Source organism: Paramormyrops kingsleyae, chromosome 25 (assembly GCF_048594095.1).
Source record: "Paramormyrops kingsleyae isolate MSU_618 chromosome 25, PKINGS_0.4, whole genome shotgun sequence".
NCBI lineage: Eukaryota > Metazoa > Chordata > Actinopteri > Osteoglossiformes > Mormyridae > Paramormyrops > Paramormyrops kingsleyae.
In genome coordinates, this window is record NC_132821.1 from 28,781,432 (window position 1) to 28,804,665 (window position 23,234).

Here is a 23,234-nt window from a genome sequence, read left to right on the forward strand (position 1 = left end):
GCTATGGTGTGATTTCAGTGGGGAAAGACAAGTGTTTACGAGCCTCTTTAGTGACTACTAGTATAGTTTTTAAGAAGTACTGGTACGCCATGATAGCTGAAGCTGGGTAGAACGCAGTTATAGATTATTACTCTGCATGGATGGATTATTACTCTGCATGTATGTCGCATGTTTAATGCATTCAGGAGGACATATTATTGATTAAAACTCTTGAAACAAAGTGTGTTTATATGTGAAATAACATTTTAGCCACATATAAGGTGATGAATTATAACCTAACAGTGGCACACTTTGATCTTGTGATCAAAGTGTGCCGAAAAAAAAATACTCAAAGTCCAATAAGAGTATTTAAAATAAATGATTTGCCTTGCAGAAATATGCCCACTGAGCTCCTCTTATTGGTCTGTGCTCAGTCTGCGTAGACCTGAGACACCTTATCACATCTTAGAACATCCGTGGTTGGTCCCAAGGCTGGCAAATTAAGGATGAGAAATACCGTCCATAGAACCTCGGCCAGTCGGGTTTACATAAGCTTCAAAGAGTCTTCATTGAATGCCTGTTGTCGAAGTCCGGTGCGGAATTAAAAGGTCGTCAGGGTCACCCATGTTAGCTGGCTTCCGCTGATTATAAACATCGTTGCGTGTTATGCTTTGTTTATTTCACTGGTACAAGTAAATGAAAGTTTCTGTTATCGCCTTCATGCTTTTGACGTCAAGGAGGGGTGTGGGGGGGGGGGGAGTCGGGGTTCACACAGAGGAGTATGATTCACTACTGTATTATACTCAGATTTTTATTTTGCCTTTTATGGCCGTCTTAGAAGAGAAGATGAAAGCTTCCATTGCCAACTGTACTTGAACATTACATGTCATAATGGCTACCAGTCAATAGGCTTATAGATTTAAAAAATAATAATAAATAACAATTAAGGTTGGTATGTGCATGTAATCTTTGTTAGGTTTTTACCACATTCCACTGAAATCAGTAATTAAAATTAATACTAAATACAAGCAATGAAATACTAAGGATCAACAAGGCCTGAGAGTAACTGATGCTGTGAAATAGGCTGTTTCATGCCATCCTTCAGAAACTGCGGAGAATATCCAGACAACCCCATCTTTGGTTTCTTTTCATGCAAATTGAAAAGAATATTTACAATTGCGTTGTCCCTGTCCCGGTGGAAGGCGTCATTTTGTTCTTTGCTCCAATGACACACTTCAAGCCTTTAAACAGAGGTAATTATGCTCCTTGCTGGTTTAATGGAACCATCTCTGCGTCTTGCATGAGGAATATATCACCATGCCGTACTCCTGAGACTTATTAATGACACAACGATGTGTTTCAAACGTCCGCCCCAGAAGACACAAGCCTCCCTTCGCAGCAGCTCTTTGCACAGAAGTCTACTAATGATAAACACACTAGCTCTGTGACAGCTTTACTTTGTGAAATTTATATTATACCCAGTTAAACTCTGGGCATCAACTAGGTTGCTGAGACTTGCATAACTGGGTGGAGTTTGTAATAATATTCTGACCACAGTTTTAGACCTGTTAACCCAAACCAGAGAGCACAGGGCACCTCAAAAGCCAATCTGGGCACCGTGCCACCACCCCCCCCCCCCCCCCCTATATTTCACAGCTTATGATGTCCTAAAAAGGGATCAACAGCTCTGACCTACTGGCCAGGTGCAATTCCCAGCGGTGGTCTCCAAGCCAAACATAATGCATCACAAGCATTGCCGGACTACAGCGAACCGCTGTTTATCAAGTGAAATGCTTTTCTGGTAGGAGGTAAAAAATCCCGACGACCTCAATATGAAGCTGAAGCTCTTCAGCCAAAGGGCTGGAAGAACAATTAAGGCCAGAGACCGTACTCTGACTGACGTTAGCGTGGGCCCCCCCAGGAGTTCCAGTTCAAAGGGCCCTACTAACGACTGAAATAAATAAGGCGCTATACATGTTCAAATACCTAATGAGGTTATTTATAGTACATTGTGTATAATTATTTAAAATCATTATGCCTTATTTATTAGGTAATAATGACTTTTCATGAAAAGTGGGATTTATAAACACAGACTAATGACCCGAAGGTTGTCATCCCATCTGCAAGAAACAGACTCCGTCCATCACCTGAGAACCTGGATTGAATTTTACCAGCAAAGATGGCCCCTCTTTTAAATGTCTAAAAGTGTAAATCGGGCTGGGCCCCCCTCCTACTGTAAATAAAATCAGTTTTCTTTTTCTGACCTGCCGGATATGAAGATTGAAATTCATTACAGCTTATCACGTTCCCGCGCCCGTTTCGAGACCTAATTAGCTGTGTTGAAAGGCAGCACCTTCTTTTCCAAAGCACTTGATCATGCTCTAATTAAAAACGTGGCTCTTGAATTTCTCACTGGTGTGGATTAATATGTAAATGACGAGCAGACTCCTGCCATATTCCATGGGGGTCTCCCTGCTGTGTTACTTACACAGATTGCCTCTTAAAACACTTTGCAAGCCACCATTTACATATCCTGATTGACGGGATGTCAGCCATTTAAGGTGACTATTTGTGCGAGCGTGTTTTGAGGTAGGAAGGTTGAATGTAGCCACAGCACAATGACAGCGTAACTACACCTTCCCAACAGCGAGCCTCGAACCTTTAAAACCGGAGGCACCTGTGATCTCATTTCGCCAGAAAATGCCCCTAACATGTTTCCTGAAGTAATTTAGTCGGCCGTACCTAAGATCTTCTTAAAAAGACCACCAGGGTTCAAAGCTAGATCTCGTAATTTTTCTGGGTGTAATTGTACTTCGGATTCAAAGGTCACATTGTCCTATCTGGTGAAACACAGCGACTGGCCTGGCTCCCAGTGAACAGAACGGAAATTACAGAGCCCCCACCCCCCAAGGCAAAAATGATAGCAGAGAGGCTGTTTTAATGACACGCACGTCCCCTGCATCCACTCCTTGTTGTTCCACACTGAATGCGTCAGATACTTGGCGTTTCACTCTGGCCACTACATTCTCACTTGGGGCCCTGGCATGTGATGGTCCATGACAGTGTTGATGCCAGAACCAATTTGATGGCTGGAGGGGATGGGGAGGGGGGCGACGGACTGGGGGTTGTGGACTGCTGGCTCGTGGTTGGTGAAGGAATTAGTAAAAATTATCAGTCGTTATTCTTTAGCATCATAGGTTGATTATTTCTGGGGGGGGGGGGGCACTGGCGGTCATTACGGGGTGGGGGGGGTAGACACTGACCCTGTCCTATGGACAGGAAGCACTGACGGACTGCAGCTGGATGGAATTACAGCATAGATAACCAACCGTGTCAGGGCTGTTTCAGAAACTGGATGTGAGGAACACCGTCCGTCTCGCCTAGGAAATCTGTACGTTCATAAACCCGAAATCATCATCTGTCTCTCTGCTGGGCTCTTTCTCCTCTGCGGATTTATCTTGGACCTCTACCGGTGCGGTGGTGGACCCTAACCGAGATGAAGAGCTGAGCTCATCGCCCCCTCACCTCACATCACTGGAGCAGAACACTTCAAATCCAAATGCACCCCCCCCCCCTCAAATCTTTCTTTAGGGTGACTCAGGCAATCCTGAACCTGCAGTGTCTATTAAAAATGTATCCCTGCTTTTTTAAAAGATTTATATCACCAGCAAACCTCCACGGAAGGGTAGCATGTCTTCGTCATGGAAACGGACGTGTTTGCAAAATGGGAAATGATAAAATTCGGATTTTTACATTTTTTTCTTTTTTTTTTTTTAGAAACGCGTGATCAAAAAGACTGCCACCCTCACCCGGTGGAACGATTTGAAGACAGATGGATCACTGGTGGGATGGATGAATAATCAAAAAGTAAATAGTTTCAGATGAGGTACAAAGGATCTAGCTGTGGTGCGTAACAGGAGGCTGAGCGTGAGGTCATGAACCTGCAGTGTGGTCATGAACCTGCAGTGTGGTCATGAACCTGCAGTGTGGTCTTCCACCCGCGGTCCCAGCATGCTGACGATGTCAGCCGCCTTCGTATTACACGGCAGCTTAATTGCACAGTGGCATCGACACTGACAGGTCTCTCAGTGTTGGACGATAAACGCGCCCTTCCCCTGCGATGGGGAGAATCTGGAGGGAGGTAGCACAGGGAATTAAGCACACGGCCCACAGCGGGACCGGTCACACCGTCTCCCCCGAGGTAGCTGTCGGCGACGCACGCTGCAGAGCGGATGAGCCGGCATCGACGGGCGTGAGCTGTTACCGCCAAATTTAATGATCAAATGAAACACGAAATGCTGCTTTTTACAGTGTGCCAGATGTCACCTCTCTCTCTCTCTCTCTCCCATGAGTGAGCTGCGGCTCTCTGCAGATAAATCACTTCAAATGCTGCTGGTTAACACTGCAGTGAAAATGATCCTCTGGCAGTATAACACTCTTTAAATACTTTCAAAGACAACCGACTAATAAATGGTAGCTGTATCTATTAGAATCACTCAAATATTTTATTGATTGGCAGTTGACTCAACCACTTAATCAATATCAAACTCATTTCTGCTGTATAAATATAAATATACATTTGCTATACTGTATAATACAATATTTATCAAATTCATATTGATGGATGGACTCCATTAACATGCACTGAACAAGGAGTCCAGCCTTGAGAAATATCTTTCCACGTCAATTAAAGACCAAGCAAAACAATCCCTCTGTAACGGTTGTATGACTCTCCAGTTCGACAGCACCAAGCTTGCTATGAGACACTTTTTCCATGAAGTACTCATCAGGTAAGAACTCATTAGAAATATCAGATCCCATTACATCTGAAATATTTACATCTTATATGATTATATCTATGCATGTGGCACCATAAAGATGGATCAACCAAACACCACATACAGTAGCTACCTCCCAGCTGATCATACAATACGAGAGTCCTTTCGGTGTCTGACAGCAATCACAATGCAGAGGTTCATGTCCCTGAATCATTCACGCACAAGCTACTCACAGCCTTGGATCGCCTTTATCTGGCTGATTGTTTATTGTGTACTAATACAGTATTTATTTACCAGCCTTGCAGGATCCTTAGAAGGACAAGCAGTTGAACGGTCATGATTTTTATGCGCCGTTTCGCTGTGTTATTCTCAACTGTGAGAGTGCAGATCAAAGCTTGATGAATGATTTACGAGGTCCAATGAGGAGGTGTTGTGGTCTGAGGATCCCATGCATCGCGTCTCCTGGTTGGACGTGTTGGATCCATGGAATCTCAAGGATACAGGAGCTTGAAAACAAAGACCACTTGTTTGAAGGTTGACTTGAAGACCCGCAACAATACTATATGACACATAGAAAGATAGCGGGTAATGCAATACACCCTGATGGCGTTTGTGTTCATTTTGCTGCCTGAACTCCAGCCCACACTCCAGAAACCCAATTTACTCAACACTGCGTGAATGAATCGAAAGAAGAAAAAAAAGATCACAGGTAACTGAATGATTCTGATGGGAAAGACCATGTGCCAAACAGCAGTGCCTCAATAGTAGCATGAAATGCTGAGTGTTTTGTGTAAGATGGAAAGTGTGAGGCAAGCCTCCCCCCCAAAAAAAAAAAAAAACATAAAAAATGCTAAGCGACCTTCTGCCGGATCGTGGTAATTAACAGTGAAGCTGAGCATCAGAGATCAGAAGACCTTACAAGACAAGGAAGCAATAACAAGATGATTCCCAAGAACCTGTCATTTACCGCCTTATTAATTTTCTAATGATCAATCTCAATGATAATTAGGTGATAAATAATAAACAAATTGCAAAGGGGGTATCATTAGGTGCTCCATAATACAGCTAAAAATCCATTCCTAAATGACCCAGCCCTCCCAAAAAAGTCTGAAATCCCTCCCCACTCCGCACTACTAAGGAAATTATGCTGCTGGAAATTTGGGTAAAACCCACAAATTATTTATCAATAGAGCTGTAACTGTGATTTGGAAAGCCTTCCACACAGTACCCTCTAGTGCCTTCGGGGGCAGCAAAGAGGCGTCTTCCGGGAAAACGGTGTGGGTGAATGAATATCTGCAGTATGAATTATTACACACAGCAATTAGGTTTCATTACATCCTGATTGATATTTAATGGAAAGCAAAGTGAAATCCAGAATTTGCTTTGGAAGAGTATATTATATAAATGAAATAAAACCCATAACATGCACATTGTTTACAAGCCATTATTTACCAATATATTCTATAACTCTGGTTACAGTTAGTTAATCTAAAATCTGTAATTATAACTGCCACTCTCAATTTCATCAGTTCTTGTGTGTCGTTTAACCATGCCTATACAGGCAAACATATAAACACTGAAACCCCCTGTTTTTATTTTTATATAGCTTATTATTAACATAACATTGTACATAAGGCTTAACTTGTCAAAATCTATTATCAAAAACCAATAAAGTCCAATTACTTATAGTAGTAGTATTATAACAATCCGCCGTTAGCTGATAAAATTACATGGAAACACAAAGGAAACAAAATTTTATTCATCATATGAGCAAATTTACTTAGATTATATAATGTATAATTACTTATTTGGTTGTATAGTTTAGATAAAAAAATATTGATTAAATAAAGGAGTTACCTAATTATAATGAACTTTAAGTAATTGCTAAAATAGCTAAAAGCATAGTTTAGCTAGAACTATTATGAACTACACACTGGAAAAGGCTGTTGAGGGAAATACCTATTAGTCAATGTATTACGCCGGACTACCATTTTAAATAAGAAACTGTTTTTAATGCTTTGCCTTCGTGTTCCACTAAGCAGGATTAAGGGAAAGTCTGACTAATTTCGACAAGTCTAGCTAATTTAAGGGGGAATTCCGTTCCATCAACGCGTCTTAAATGAATCCCCGCTGAGCTACTACGGTAACTTACGTGAGTGAACAAGTTTGATTCGGACCTGTGGCCTGTACTACGAAGCGGGGTTACTGGCTTATCGAGGTAACTTGTCGGATTTAAGGTAACCTGCCTCTGGGCAAAATGTAAGTGAACGAATATGAAGTCCATTTAAATTATGGTACCTTAAATCCGACAAGTTACCCAGCAACCCCGATTCGTACGTAGTACAGGCCACAGCTACTGTCTCGCTTAGTTAAGCGTTGTCTCAAAGAACGTCCGACGTGTGGGAACAGATTCCCAAAACCATCGTTCATTGGACGAAATTCCGCGATTTTACTACTCATTTCATGTAATAAATATAATAAATTAAGCCTATAAAAATCACGCCTCAGTATTCCAATTAATTCCAAAATAAAGACAAAAGCGTACCCATATTACAAGGGTAAACATGAAATGCAATGACTGAAACTGAAAAAAAAAAATCCGTTAAAATAATATGAACAGAAAGATATTTTTATATTTTGTTTAGTCACAGTCTACTTTGAAAGTTTATTACTAAATGGCAAAGACAAGATACTGTTATTTGTGGAGAACATGTCACACGGATGTGATTTAAAGTATTTTACGGAGATAAAATAATACAGAATAACATTATACAGTAAGAACGACACGTGAAGGTAACCCAGAAGGTTATCCCGTTCGAACAAGGATCTTAATTCGCGTTATAAGGCGACAGCATAAACCATTGTACCACCGTACTAGGCACTTGTAACATTAACATAACTTACGCATTTAATCTGTCTGCAATTTTTTGCTAAGCCAACTCCCTGGCTGTATTTATGGCCACGGTATTGACTTTTTTTTAGCGATTATATCTTTGTACTTTTCATACAGCTCCATCAGCAGCGTTTGTTCTGCAGCGGAAAATAAAACACCGCTCTTAAATATCTTGGGTGTGCGCTCTAAGTGAGACTATGCAAGTCTGTCTTGTACTGTATGAGCCTTGATTATAGTTAGAGCTGAACTGCGTTAGTGGAACGATTTGAGGCTCAGTTTAGAGATGGCGCTAATTTGAATCTTACTTTTTCGGGGAAATCTGGCTTTCTTTATCTACTTTCATGGAATACCCCCTTGGTAAAATAAAGGTTAATAAATGAAGGAGTTTATTATTATTATTATTATTATTATTATTATTATTGTTGTTGTTGTTGTTGTTTGATATTCTGTAAAGCCAATTAATCAAATGGGTTGGGCTTTCACAAGACATGTTGAATGATGGTCAGAGAAGGAGAGCTGAACATGTGAGCGAAATGCTAATGTCCAGTGTGACCCTACAGAGCTTCTAAAGAAACTCGGCGAGATGGGACAAGAGTTGGGATGGGGCACATGGCCACCATGCAAATGTGGTCTGTGTTGTGTGTATGTGCGTGTGGTGTGTGCTTGTGGTGAGTGTTTGGTGTGTGTGTGCATGTAGTGTGGTGTGTGAGTGTGGTGTTTGTATCACTCTCTCGGCCCCTCCCTTGTGCTGATCGAACCCTAGGCAGCTGCCTAGTTTGCCTGTGCCTTGATCTGGACGCCGGGCACCATATGTTGATTTTTTCTACTCCATTTTTATTTATTATATTTCATTCAGTTTATCGTTACTTTAATCTTATTTATTCTTACCATTTTACGCTATTTTGATGTTTTTTGTATTGCATATTTCCTTTCAAGCACGATTGTGGAGAGATGGAAAGCCATTTTACGACACTACTGCACAATGTGCGATAGTGTATATGACAAAGTTTTAAGCTTGAATTCTGCACGATGTAAATGAGGCTGTCTGATGTTAATGAGCGATCAATGCAAACTTAGAAAGTACTACATCTGCATGCACCGGTTCACAGTATAATGTAGTTCATTTAATTAGTTTTGTGGAATAGTTATGGGTACGAGGTTTCTAATCACTAGACTGGGGGTGGGGGGGGTCTATGTTGTCCTTTAAATTGCTGCTAAGACCTTCATAAGATTTATTCCTCTGGTACGAGGGCTCCTTGGAGTTACAGGCAGGAGATATGACTCGGTCATAAAAATAGCTCGATCCTCATCCGGCTTCACCTGTGCATCGTGTTCACGGTGAAGGAGATTAACCGTTAATGTGTAATACGATCCCTGCGGTGCAGATATAAATGAACCCAGACCGGTGCTGTGTCTTCACTCCTGAATAAATGGAAGCTTGCTCAGTTAATTTGTTCTGCAAAATAAGAATATAATAATCCACATAATGCCCCCCCCCCCTTCTCATCCCAGTGCTGATGTCCCAGCTAGTCTGAGGGTTAGGGTTACTAAGAGAAGCATTTTGTGCACCCCTCTTCTCTTCTAATAATCTAATCTATAACTATAATCTACAGTACAGCATCCATTACATATATATAATGTGTGTGTGTGTATTATAAGCACATATTTCAGTGGAATTGGACTATAAAGTTCACCTTCATCCTGATGCTGATTTATAAGTGTACTTAGGCTGTCAATTCCCGGCAGTGACACAAACTTTCTGCTCCTTACAAGTTGTGCTTTTGTCTGACTGCATCAGCAGAAAATGAGCAAACAAGCCTTTCATCCATCCATCCATCTCTCCATCCATCCCCTGTAGCCGCTTCTGCTATGCATGGGTGCAGGGGGTCCGGGGCCTGTAATGGAAGCTATGGGCACAATGCAGGGAACAACCCAGGCTGGCGTAAACCGGTATACCCAGGGGAATCCCCACAATGACACGGGGAGATCATGCAAACACTACGCACATGGAGCCACGGCGGAAACTCTATTCCCAGGTCCCAGAGGTGTGAGGCAGCGGTAATAAGCATCATGCCACCATGACGCCCTAGAAAAGGAGCGTTATGTGTGTTTTCTTCATCAGTGTGTCTTGGATTGTGTTTGATTTTAAGGTGACAGCTGTGATTTCCTTCCCTCTCCCGCATACATTGAAATTCTGCGTGAGTGAGGCGATCTGACAGTTCTCGTGTCTTACAGGTGTTCCTTCTCGGGGCTGAGACATTAATAATGCATTCGCATTTACATTATTTATATTGTTTTTGTGTCAAAGTAACGTCGAAATCCGAGGAGGCGAATTCGCATGTCCTGGCAGAAAGTCTAATAAATTAAATCTCAATTTATCTAAGCAAACTGGGTTAAGGAATCAAGCTGAATGCTAATTCATTTACTTTGAGGCTCAGCGCTACTTATCTCGCTTTTAAAGTCGTCTTGAGAATAACGGTGTTTGTCAGGAGAGGCAACCTTGTACTTTATGGTCGATAGGTTGAGGAAGGGCACAGCAAAGGTTTTCATACAGGGGGAATTCAAACTTTGAACCCTTTTTTAAAACTATATGCCGCCTATGAAGCGCCTTTCAGTCAGTCAGAGTCATTCCCGTTAAAGGTGGCATAACCAGCTATTGAGTGTAAGGGGGTAACAATTTTTCACATGGGAACCTCGAGTGTGACATAATGTTCTTTGCTTAATAAATTGCTTTTATACAAATCGGTTACGTAAGCATCCAGATTGTGCCTGCTCACTCAGGCGACATGGCTATTCGAACTTTCAGTCCTTGATGCAGATCTCATAATCACAGCTGTTCCCATGTTACAGGACTGTAAAAATTCAATGTAATATATAATTTACTCCAAGTGCCAACAGTTTCTATGGTGAAGGTGAACCTTTGTTGTAACAGATTATGCAAATAATAAGGGATGTGATTTATTTCGCTGAGACTTATATCCAGAGCAACATGGTCTGGGGTTATGGGCTTGGCTCAAAGGGTGAAATCACTTCATCAACTACAAGATCTACACCAGTGACCATCCAACCATCCGGGCAGAGAGCTAACCCCCAGGAGCAGAATGCTGCCCATAATCAATCACAGCCCAGATGGGACTCAAACCCACAACTTAGGAGACTAGGGCCTTACCCATAGTGCCACTGGGGCTGTCAGGTGCTGGTGATTACAGTTAATTTAAGAACATTGTCAACTGGGATTTCAATCCATAGCCAACATTCATTAATATTTACAGTGTGTTAAAATGTCTTCAGGAATTGTCGGACTTTGTATATAGCTATGTGTGATATTTGTGTGTATATATATATGTGTGTGTGTGTGAGCGGGTTTACCTATCCTTATGGGGACATAATGTCCCCATAACGTGATAAATATCTGTTTTTTTTTCCCTTATGGGGACCGGTTTCCTGGTCCCCATAAGGGAAAACTCTATTTTATAAAAATCGGTGACTGCTATGAAAAAACTAAAAATGCAAAAACTCTTGTATTTTGTTAGGTTACTTATGGTTATGGTTAGGGCTGGGCGGGGGTTACGGTTGTCATAGTTAGCGTTAGCATTTTCCCATTGAAATGAATGAGCGGTCCCCATAAGGATATGTTTACCCTACATGTGTGTGTGTGTGTGTGTGTGTGTATCCACAATGGTCAGTGGCTTTATGGTCAAATTCTATTAGCAATACATAAGCTTTGCTTTACTAAGCAGGCAAACCAGCAGAGTGAAAGTGGTAAGACAAACGTGAACATTCACATCTTTAATCTGATCCTGTCTGTTTATGTTTTTACTGAAATTAAACCACTCTGAACAAGGCGATCACAACAACAACAGAAAAAGCCACGTCCATCTTTGCATTATCTAGTTATTTCAAGGTTGGACAACAAATCCATGTGGTAACGTTTTGGCAAACACACGTTGTATGTGTGGCCATATTTCATGACATCCCATGCCAGAAAGGGTGATCTGGCCTCTATTAAGGTTACCAGGCGGTGCAGAGACAATTAAATCTCAATCAAGATGGGGCGTTACATCATTATTAAATTAGCCCTGGGACAGGTCATTTTGCAGGAAAATCATGTTATATAATTTCTATTTTTACAATTTGTGGACTGCACTCAATGTGTATTGTAAAATATTACATAACCCTCATATATATATATATACATATACAGTATATATATACAGTATATATATATATATATATATATATATATATATATATATATTATTAGACCTCTAAAAGGCTGCTTATAGTGACTAAAGAAGGACAAAATGGCATCTCTCCAAAGCCAATTGTAAACCAGAACAAGCTTGTCAATCAGCTGTGACATGCCCTTGTGCGCTGTTGTATATCTGCGTTGTAAAACACGCCGCAGGGCACCAGGGATTTCATAAACGCGATGACTTTCTATCTCAGCACACACTTTAATTTAAATGCTAATTTTCACCAAATCCCAGCATATCTTCTGGCTAAAAATGGATTTGTGCGTGTGTGTGTGTGTGTGTGTGTACGCACACGTGAGTGAGTGTGTGTGCATGTATTTTTTTTTTCTTTGAACATGTAAGTGCTCTGAATGGATTTAACAGTTCAAAGTGTAAATTTTGCATTGAAAAAAGGAAATAAATCATTTTTGTCATGCGATTAATAGTAATAATAATAATAACTAGATAAATTTGAACTTTATATAAAATGCAAGTGCCTGAATATTGAAATGCAGTTTGGCAGCTACGGCCTGGGCCATTCGGTGCTTCCCAGCTGTAATACATTCCTTACTGCTGTCTAACGGCTCTCCGGCTGGTAGAAACTTGGATTAGGGACTAAATGTTGCCAGTTTAAGCTTCACTGCTGCTTCAAAGCACTGAAACTCTCATCCTTTCAAACGGATAAATGTCCTATAAGCCTAGTTAGTCAGTCTGACTGAAAGTGTGTGCAGAGACATACTAAGAATGAAGCACCATGTTACCATTTATGTATGTGAACATGGACCTCATAGCCTATACTGGGTAATTTTATGGATGGATATGTTAAGACTGGATGGATGGATGGATGGATATGTTAAGACTGGATGGATGGATGGATGGATATGTTAAGACTGGATGGATGGATGGATGGATATGTTAAGACTGGATGGATGGATAGATGGATGGATATGTTAAGACTTGATGGATGGATGGATGGATATGTTAAGACTGGATGGATGAATATGTTAAGACTGGATGGATGGATGGATGGATGGATGGATGGATGGATATGTTAAGACTGGATGGATGGATAGATGGATGGATATGTTAAGACTGGATGGATGGATGGATGGATGGATATGTTAAGACTGGATGGATGGATGGATGGATGGATATGTTAAGACTTGATGGATGGATGGATGGATATGTTAAGACTGGATGGATATGTTAAGACTGGATGGATGGATGGATGGATGGATATGTTAAGACTTGATGGATGGATGGATATGTTAAGACTGGATGGATGGATATGTTAAGACTGGATGGATGGATATGTTAAGACTGGATGGATGGATGGATATGTTAAGACTTGATGGATGGATGGATGGATATGTTAAGACTGGATGGATGGATATGTTAAGACTGGATGGATGGATGGATGGATGAATGGATATGTTAAGATAAACAGCGCATGCACAAACAGCTTTCGCTAACACAGCTACAGTTCAGTCCCTCCATTATGTGTTTCCACAGTACATTATAGTATAATATCACACGTTACTCTACGTTAATATAGTATTAATTGATCTTTGACGTGTGCCATCTCTATTCTAATGAAAAGTGTCATGGCCCATTTACCAACAAATCAAATTCTAAATTAAAAGGAGAAAAGGCGTCAGATTTAGCATATTTTAATGGGAATATAATTAACTTCGGTGCCTGATAAGCTCCTGTTTTATACCACATACAATGGAAACACCCAGGATTTCACTAGAGGTTCTTTAACATAACAGTCTATACACACACACACACACACACACATACAATGCAAACACCCAGGATTACACAAGAGCTTCTTTAACATACACTGTCTATACACACACACACACACACACACACACACACATATATATAGGCATGTACGCACACATGTATACAGATGAACAGACACATACACAGACATAAATACATACATACATATGTATATATGTATGTGTATATATATATATACACACACACACACACACACACACACACACACACACATATATATATATATATACATATATATATATATGTGTGTGTGTGTGTGTGTGTAAGTAATTCCTGGTGTTTAAGCAGATGGACTACATTTTGTTAATATACATACATACACTAACAGCTGCATCAGCTCTCCCCCAGGAGGGCGCTTGTTTAAATGTGCTGACGGGGCAGTTCTGCTCAGCCTCCCGCAGGCCGATGAGGAGACTCACAGCTCCTGACTCCATCTCACGGTGGGAAAACTCACATCTACACATCAGCAGCAGCGAGATCAAAGGAGGTGCATCTTGAACTGATGGCGCTCACTATTCTCGCGTGCGCTACAGCTACACAAAGTGCCGTAACACAGGGCGCTTTTTGGAATCTAAACTGATGATAACTCTTTATATGCTCTTGTGTATATGTATGTATGTATGTATGTATGTATGTGTGTATATATGTATATATAAATATACAGACGCTCTTCTACTTACGAATGAGTTATGTTCCAAACAGCAGTTCGTAACTTGAAATGTTCGCAAGTTGTTATTCAATATCATTTTAAGGGTATACGCAAGTATAAAGGACTAGGATGCTGGGAGTCCGCACGCTACGCTGCTGCGCGGCGGGAGTAGCGGCCAGAAGTCATACTAGGCGGAACTGGTGCACAAGAAAAAAAAATTATGTTGCACACAGGAAATGGAAGCCCAACGAACATTATTTGGACTTACAGTCCTCTTAGTTCATATATCTGAAAGTTCGTAAGTTGAAAGTTCGTAAGTAGAGGAGCATCTGTGTATATATACGTATATATATATATACACACACACACACACACACACATACTGATTTCCAGTCTGGGTTTGATTAGTAATCTCTGGACTCTAAGGACTGCAGACAATACTAATAGATAAAAGATACAACTCTCCACAATCTGTTTCAGCTCAGTCCATTCTGTGGGTTTGGGCCACAGTTTGCATGGAGGTCCGGGCAATATTTTGCAGCATCTGTGATCTTCCAGCTTAATATCCTTATGCATTTATCATTGTCTTGGCTAAAATGAATATATATACTACGCAGGCCCACAGATTCAAACTCATCATTTTCATAACTTGCTGCTTCTAACAAACAAATTTCAGATGGGGGGGGGGGCAGGGGTACAAGCCGGAAATGTTACTATGTGTCTATGTGCCTGGAAGTTTCCTTTTTGTGATGTTTCTAAATGTTGTTTCAGACTGCGTTGTTGGCAACTATGGTAGAAAAAAAAATGTGCAAAAAATGAAATGAAAATGTTGAATATTCATTTCTTCATGTCATCTGACGGTACCCGGTCAGTTTCCCATCAGCCGATCCAGTTGCAGCAGGCTTGTGATGCCAAAACATGGCTCCCTTCTGCAGAATTTGGGAGACCAGGTCAGGCTTAGGCTGCACAGTCTTCACTGCTGCATCACCAATGATTGCAGAGATGTGCACACCAATGATTGCAGAGATGTGCACACCAATGATTGCAGAGATGTGCACACCAATGATTGCAGAGATGTGCACACCAATAACACTGACCGAAGTGCATTCTGGCAGTCGTCCATTCTTGATTCATGTGGATGAGTCAATTGGCAGCCTGGTTTCCCGTTTAGGTCGCCCATGTACGAAATATGTTATGCAGATAAGGACTTGCTTTGACAAGAGGTGGATCACGGATTACGATGGAAATAGTGCAATGATTGTATAGATGTTCAAGCCTTGAACTGACTTTTTATATACTGTGAGGATTCGTGGTGCTGTGAAACTTTAGCAGTCTTATACACTTGGACTGCTGGAGACTTTGTGAGAGATGTTATTGGAAATGACTCAATCCCCACACTTTGCTTTTGATATCGGTGGTTGACCCAAATATGTTGGGACTTTCTGGCTTTTTTTGGCACTTTGCGCTGTGATCTGAGCCGCTTTGAAGTCACCGGGCGAAAGGTACAGAGTGTGAAGTATGTTTTTCTATGCTGGGTTTACATGAGACATGTATTACTTAATTTATCTTGTCGAAAGTGTCCCCTGCTTTATGCCCAGTGCATTCTGGGATATGTTCCTGGCACACAGTAATCCCACAGTGATAAGGCAGTACTGACGATAGGTGGATACATTTCCTAATTGCATTTGTCACTTAATATATGGCTGAATTTCTTACATGGCTTGCCGTGTTTACGGCTGTAATATTTACTGAAGAGCGTGACACACTCTCTTTGGCTGGAACGTGAGTTTTCTTTGCAGCGCACAGGAGAATGTGTCCTGTTGCCCATCAGAATGTTTTTCTGTTAACATGCAAATAGGGGACAGAGACAGAAGCCTTGGAGATAATGTCACACAGCAAAGCAGTCATTTCAGGCCATTATTGAAGCTATTTTCTGAGGAAATTGTCATGTTTAGAAGTGGCAGCTACATGCTTTATGTAACCTTACCTTCCCGGGATATTTGCTCACATCTATATCCTTCAGACTATTAGAGTGTGAAATTATTTCCAGTGATATAAGTAGTCAATGCCTATTTTTTTCCCCCCACACAGATAGCTTCTAATCTCTGATGTACTTGGATCCCAAACAAAGGACCAGATACCCAGATAGCAAAATTCTTTTGGGCCAGATCTGGCCCACACTATTCATTTTCCTTTGGCCCAGATACCGCAAAGAATGACGGCCCTGTGACGGCCCAGACCTGGATTTTCTTATTTGGGCCATAACAGGCCCAGTGACGGCCCAGACATGGTTCTTCCTGATTTGGGCTACAACAGGCCCAGTGACGGCCCAGACATGGATTTTCTGATTTGGGCCATAACAGGCCCAGTGATGGCCCAGACATGGTTCTTCCTGATTTGGGCCATAACAGGCCCAGTGACGGCCCAGACATGGATTTTCTGATTTGGGCCATAACAGGCCCAGTGATGGCCCAGACATGGTTCTACCTGATTTGGGCTACAACAGGCCCAGTGACGGCCCAGACATGGATTTTCTGATTTGGGCCATAACAGGCCCAGTGATGGCCCAGACATGGTTCTACCTGATTTGGGCTATAACAGGCCCAGTGACATCATAAAGCACAATGGATACACAATTGATATCAATAAAGTTTATTTTTACTTTTACTATAAACAACATATAAATGCTTTTCAACAAACCACTGATTGATATTTAATTACACTTTACTTTGTAACATCAACAGACAGATGAGGCGTTTAAAGCACTTCACAACATACAAAATATCTAAGAACACGGCCCTGTAAAACTGGTTAATAAAATGTGAAATTTGGGTGGTCAAAAACACACACAAAAAAATCCAAATACAAAACAAGTAAATACATCACAAACAATGGAATTAAGTGTCATTTGCCCTTTTTGCATGTTCCTTCATTCCTCCATCCCTGTCAGGTGCCAACTGAAGCCATCTTTGAATGTTTTTCTCTGCCTCCTGGTCCGTTGCACTCCTAGTTAAGGAATTTTGCAGCCACAACACACAACACAAAACTATTAATGCCACCTGCTTCTAAGACATAGAACATAAATCATACCATCAAGATCAAGACAGCACCCAACATTTATAGTATAAAACAATTCCAAAACACATACAGTAGTACACAAATAAGGAGATATGAATCATTATGTCCATGACAGAATATCATGAACAAGTAAACAATATTTAAACAGGGTTGTTAATTTCACCATTTAATTCACAACACGTCAAAGTTGTATGCATATATGTATGCAATCTGAAATGTAATATCTGTTCTGATCTGACATAAAAAACACTCATTGCTGAACTGTAACTGTCCAGAAGGCTGCTACATCCAATACTGCACAGAATATATGATTGTTCCATATGAATTTCATCCCTGTTTTTTTTTTACTGTGACTTTAATATGACACACAACTTTACCAACTTATGATCATGCATAACTGATAAATCTGTCGATTGATCAATTAGACGCATATATATATGTGCATTTAATTCCTAGTGATGGAAATATATCCTTATATATATATATAAGGATATATTTCCATCACTAGGAATTAAATGCACAAAGTCGTAAATTGGAACTTGCGGTGCTCATTTTTAACCAAACAAGTTTCAGATATCACCAGCAACAAAGGAGCAGTGGACTGAAGTGACATGTTCCCCATGAAAAGAAAAAAATAGAAGGTGCAGGTTTGGATTAGCTGTGGCGCGAGCTTTATCACTTCTCAGACAGAGAAATGTCGTTTGGCGTGGTAGATTGTTGTGTTAAATGCGTGTGTCCCACACACAATACGTGAGACTTGAGAGCTCTGCAGATGTAATCTAACGTTAAACATCTGATTTAAACTCGAGAGCCCTGTATTTAATATTATGTCAAGGCGTGTGACTTGTTTGAACCGACTTTTTAAAATGAACGATCATTCCCAACATACCGTTCCGACAGAATCTTAAGCTAAAATCTCTGACTAAAAAGGTTAAATGGAACTTTAAAAGTAACTGAAATATTTCACTTACCACAATTCGCTCGTTATTATTCAAACTGAATCAGCCATCTAAAGTCGATCGACGCCGTCAACAGCCTCAAAGTCCGGGGAAGTTGCAGTGACGTCTAAAGGACATTGATTGGTCTAAACTGAAACGTTAACGCCCACTTATTTCAGGATTGGTTGTTCAGCGTAGATGATCAAATACCGAACGGTCAATAGAAAAGCCCTATACACAAAGTATTCCAAACGGGTTTATATTTTTAAAAGACAAGATTTTAGAGAAGATAAATTAATGTTTTCATTTGTTTTTACTTTTCCTTTTTTAAGTAAACATGTCAGATGAAAAATAATGATTGACGATATACCGTAGTTAACAAAAAATATCCAATAAGTTTTAATGGTTTTCCAATGTTAAACAAAAAAATTATCATATCAGTGGGACTGTACTATGTCAACAGCTGGTGCTTGGAGTCTTTTTGTATGTCAGCCATTGGCCCTTTATTGTGTTTCTCATGATCTTTAGTATAGGCTTTATCCCAAACAGACAGTGGTTATGATATAATAGAGAACAGAGCCTTCAGCCACAATTTTATGCCAGATGAGGGTCAGGTATGGGACAAAGCATTACCAATGCTCGAACAGACCCAGGTGACATCTTGCAGATTTACATATACAACATAATGAAATGAGAACCTCATATATATTGCCTTAGAAAAGGTGCAACGAGAATGATTCCTGGTCTTAGAGGAATGTCTTATGAGGAGAGGTTAGCGGAAGTGAATCTGTTTAGCCTTGAGCAAAGGAGACTAAGGGGGGATATGATTCAGGTCTATAAGATTCTAACGGGTCTGGATGCTGTTCAGCCAAATGACTATTTCAGTATTAGTCTAAATATTAGAACTCGTGGCCATAAGTGGAAATTAGCGGGAGAACATGTTAAAACAAATTTGAGGAAGCCCTTCTTTACACAGCGTGTAGTTAGAGTATGGAATATTCTTCCTGCTAGTGTAACGGAAGCTAAAACCATGGGTTCCTTTAAATCCGAGCTAGATAAGATTTTAACAACTCTGAGCTATTAGTTAAGTTCTCCCCAAACGAGCTTGATGGGCCGAATGGCCTCCTCTCGTTTGTAAATTTCTTATGTTCTTATAGACTAAGACCAGGGGTCACCTTTTTGAAACTGGGAGCTACTTCACGGGTACTGAGCCTTATGAAGGGCTACCAGTTTGATACATTTTTCTTAAATCATGTATAATAAAAGCGTTTTAAATGCTTTCTTTTAGATATTGCCATTTTCAAATCTATATAAATGCAAATGTGATTAAAGAAGAATATCAACAGGATAAAATTAAATTTTAGACGCCATGCTCAATGGTGAGTTGTGCTATTTTTAGAACAGTCACCGTGGGCAACTCATGTGGTCCTTGGGGGCGCCCTGGTGCCCACGGGCACCATGTTGGTGACCCCTCCTATAGACTGTAGTCAGAATGATCTTCCATGTTAAGACTAGTTCTGGTTCGAATTTTTTTGAGAATATTTATCTGACATCAGGCCAGAATTTTACGCCAGGTGAGGGCTAGGTACGACACAAATCATGTTACCAATGCTGAAATGGATGACTGTCAGCCAAAGTCGTCCGACACGCAAAATGCCGACTGTCAGCCAGAATCGTTCGCCGCGCTCAGAACGGTTCTGGCCCAGATTAAAAATGCCGACAGTCAGCCAGAAACGCTCGCCGCGCTCAGAACGGTTCTGGCCCAGATTAAAAATGCCGACAGTCAGCCAGAAACGCTCGCCGCGCTCAGAACGGTTCTGGCCCAGATTAAAAATGCCGACTGTCAGCCAGAATCGTTCGCCGCGCTCAGAACGGTTCTGGCCCAGATTAAAAATGCCGACAGTCAGCCAGAAACGCTCGCCGCGCTCAGAACGGTTCTGGCCCAGATTAAAAATGCCGACAGTCAGCCAGAAACGCTCGCCGTGCTCAGAACGGTTCTGGCCCAGATTAAAAATGCCGACAGTCAGCCAGAATCGCTCGCCGTGCTCAGAATGGTTCTGGCCCAGATTAAAAATGCCGACAGTCAGCCAGAATCGTCGCCGTGCTAGGCCCACAATCGGCCCGCAATTTTTTACCGTTGCTGACAGTGAACCGAATGTGCCACAACTCAGCGAGAATCGGCCCACATGTGCTTGCTAACTGGGCAGCAGTGCCGGCTTGACGCCAGATCTGGGCCAGACCTGTCTTCTATGTGCCTGGGCCACATAGACCAAACCACAATCGGGCCACATCTGGCATGCCATAATGTAAACAGTGCCATCATTGCCAGACCTGGCCCATATCTGGTTGACATACCACTTGCCATGCCAGAACTCAGCCAGCAATGCCGGCTTGACGCCAGATCTGGGCCAGACCTGTCTGCTATGTGGGTAAGAGACTGATGAATGTGTACAAAGACAAATCTTTGCATGCGAAAAATAAAATCCCCCCCCCCCCCCCCCCCGAATATAACCTCCGAGCTTGAGCCGAAATTCCGAAACCTCCCTGATTCCCGCAATTTCCCAGCAATGCGGTCAGCGCCGGCTTGAAGTGTGCTGATGGCACAGAGGGCCGACCGCCCTCAGTCCAACACGTGCCTGATTAGCCGCTATTCAGAGAAACGGGGAGAATTAAAAAAGCGTATTCAATTTGTAGGGGAGTGTCGAGTCTGCCTGGTGTGCTTCTGGGCTACTCTCGAGCAGCAGCCACAGATAACAGATGGCTCTCCTACATTATAAGCGTTCCCATTTCCCCCCGGAAACCGGCTGTGTCAAAAATAAGCCTGTGCAGCATTACTCATGCAGAATATTCATACACTCCCTTTCGGGGAGCCTTTGTCTGTGCAGCCGGCAAGGCGCTCGCCCGACACACCGGAGGACAAGAGAGAGCGTGCTCCTCTCAGCTCCGTCGGACAGGAAGGATGTACGCGGAGCCGTAAAGAGGTTTATCGAGCTTTATTTAGCGCGTGCCGGGGATGTAGAGACACCTCTGCCCCTCCGCTGTCACGACCCCCTCCCAAGCCCCGACCGGCCCAGCGGAATCCGAGCCCCGCTCGCTTTGGCAGGAGTCGGCACGGCGCCGTTATCAGCCCCGAGCGAACCGTCCTCGCGGCTGCCGGAAGGTTCCTGCTGAACACCAGGGCCCTCCGGAGCTGGGTTAATGCATTGCAGAGGGGACGTCAGCTGGGCTTATCTCACACATGCAAAGTATCTCCAAAAAGCCCAGATTCAGCCCGTGAAATAAGGAAACAACTGAGTGAAATGAAGGAATGGAGTCAGTGCACAATGCAGATGAGCAAACATGGCTTTCGTTGCAGAACTCTTCATTCTACTAAAACCAAAACAATAAAATAAAATGGCCGACTTCCTGGTTAGCTACACCGACTGAATATCATGAAGTATAAAAGGATCATTTGTAAGGGTTAATGCACAGCTTATGCACGCTTATACCACAGTTACTGTTCATTTGGATGCCTAAAGGCATTATTTTCATGCTTACGAGCGGAAAACACTGATTAGTAAAACTACTTTCTTCCACCAATAAATAAAAAATTGTGTATTTGTTTCCATTAATTTCGAACAGAATTATTCTGGAATTTTTAGTAATGTTAGTTACAATAAATGTTTACAATACGTATCGGCCTTTTAATCAAAACAAAAGCTGCAGAAAGGCAGAGCCCGTGGTCATTTTTGCACGCAGTTCAATAGACAATATTTGTATAAACATATTTATGCTATTGTTTCAACCAAAATTATTTCAAAATGAACAATCAACGGGATATAACTTGACCATAAAGTGGCCCATTTGCCCAACCAAATTCAAAATCTACCACCTCGCTTCCAGCCGTGACGTAACTTTCATGCCTACCCTGGCAATCCCAAAAGCTTTAAGAACAGCATAAAGAACCTTGTTATTTAATAACCTTATCTGACTTATTATTATTTACAATCCCATGTTTGCTTTGTTCTTTACATTGTTCCAGTGAGGAAAAAATGGCTACAACACAATAAATTACAATTTATAACAGATTTGAGAATTAATGCCGTGGTATAATTCTCTAAACAGTGCACATGTTATGGAAACCCATTGTCCCTCTCCAGACGGTATCAGTCATGACTCAAATCATAAAGCACAGCAGCTCCCTGCAATGTAACGACCTCAGTTGTCCTCCTTGCCTCACATCCTGTTTGTCCTGCGTGTCAGTTTGTTGCCATGGGACCTGTTGGCTGATTGATGCTGATTGATTTATTAAAGGAGAACCGTGCGGTTCTCTGGGCTACAGAATGCTGGAGGATCGACGCTCAGTGCCAATGTTGTCTTGGGGGCGGGGGTGGGGGGGGAGGTGGGCAGTCCGTATGGGATCAGCACCGATGGCACGATTCTCGCCTGGATATTGGCGGTCGGCGCACGCGGATGTGGCGTTTTGTGAGGGACCGGGTGTAGCCTTGCTCATCTACAGCGTAGCCAGCCAAGCTCAGCCCCCCCCCCCCAATGTTGACAGAGGAGTGACTCACAAGGAAACACTGAGAACGACGTGACAGTGGCACAAGAGCCACACTGCATGCGGATACTGGGCCAGCCGCCCCCCCCAGTCAGCAAAGCAGTCAATGGCTCCCATAGGATGAGCCTGAAGAATATAAGGCCCCTCGCACTCCAATTAACCCTCAGGAAGGACGCAACACAGACCACTTAATTAATCTCCTAGATCTCGGAGGGCAGTGCATAGGCATAAACAGGTTTTATTTATTTCTATTTATTGAGCCAGAATGTTTATGTAAGCCGGTATATTTATCCATGTCTATTTATGTTTAATTCATTTATTTATTGTTATAT

At 41.9% G+C, this 23,234-nt stretch overlaps 1 long non-coding RNA gene across 1 annotated transcript; it reads right to left on the reverse strand.

The window, feature by feature from the left end:
- Positions 1-16,982: 16,982 nt before the first annotated feature.
- On the reverse strand, positions 16,983-20,786 carry LOC140582999 (uncharacterized). Its single transcript, XR_011985792.1, has 2 exons — positions 18,396-20,786; positions 16,983-17,352 (listed from the first exon to the last, which is right to left on the reverse strand). It is a non-coding gene; the product is annotated as an uncharacterized lncRNA (long non-coding RNA).
- Between the last annotated feature and the right edge of the window lie 2,448 nt (positions 20,787-23,234).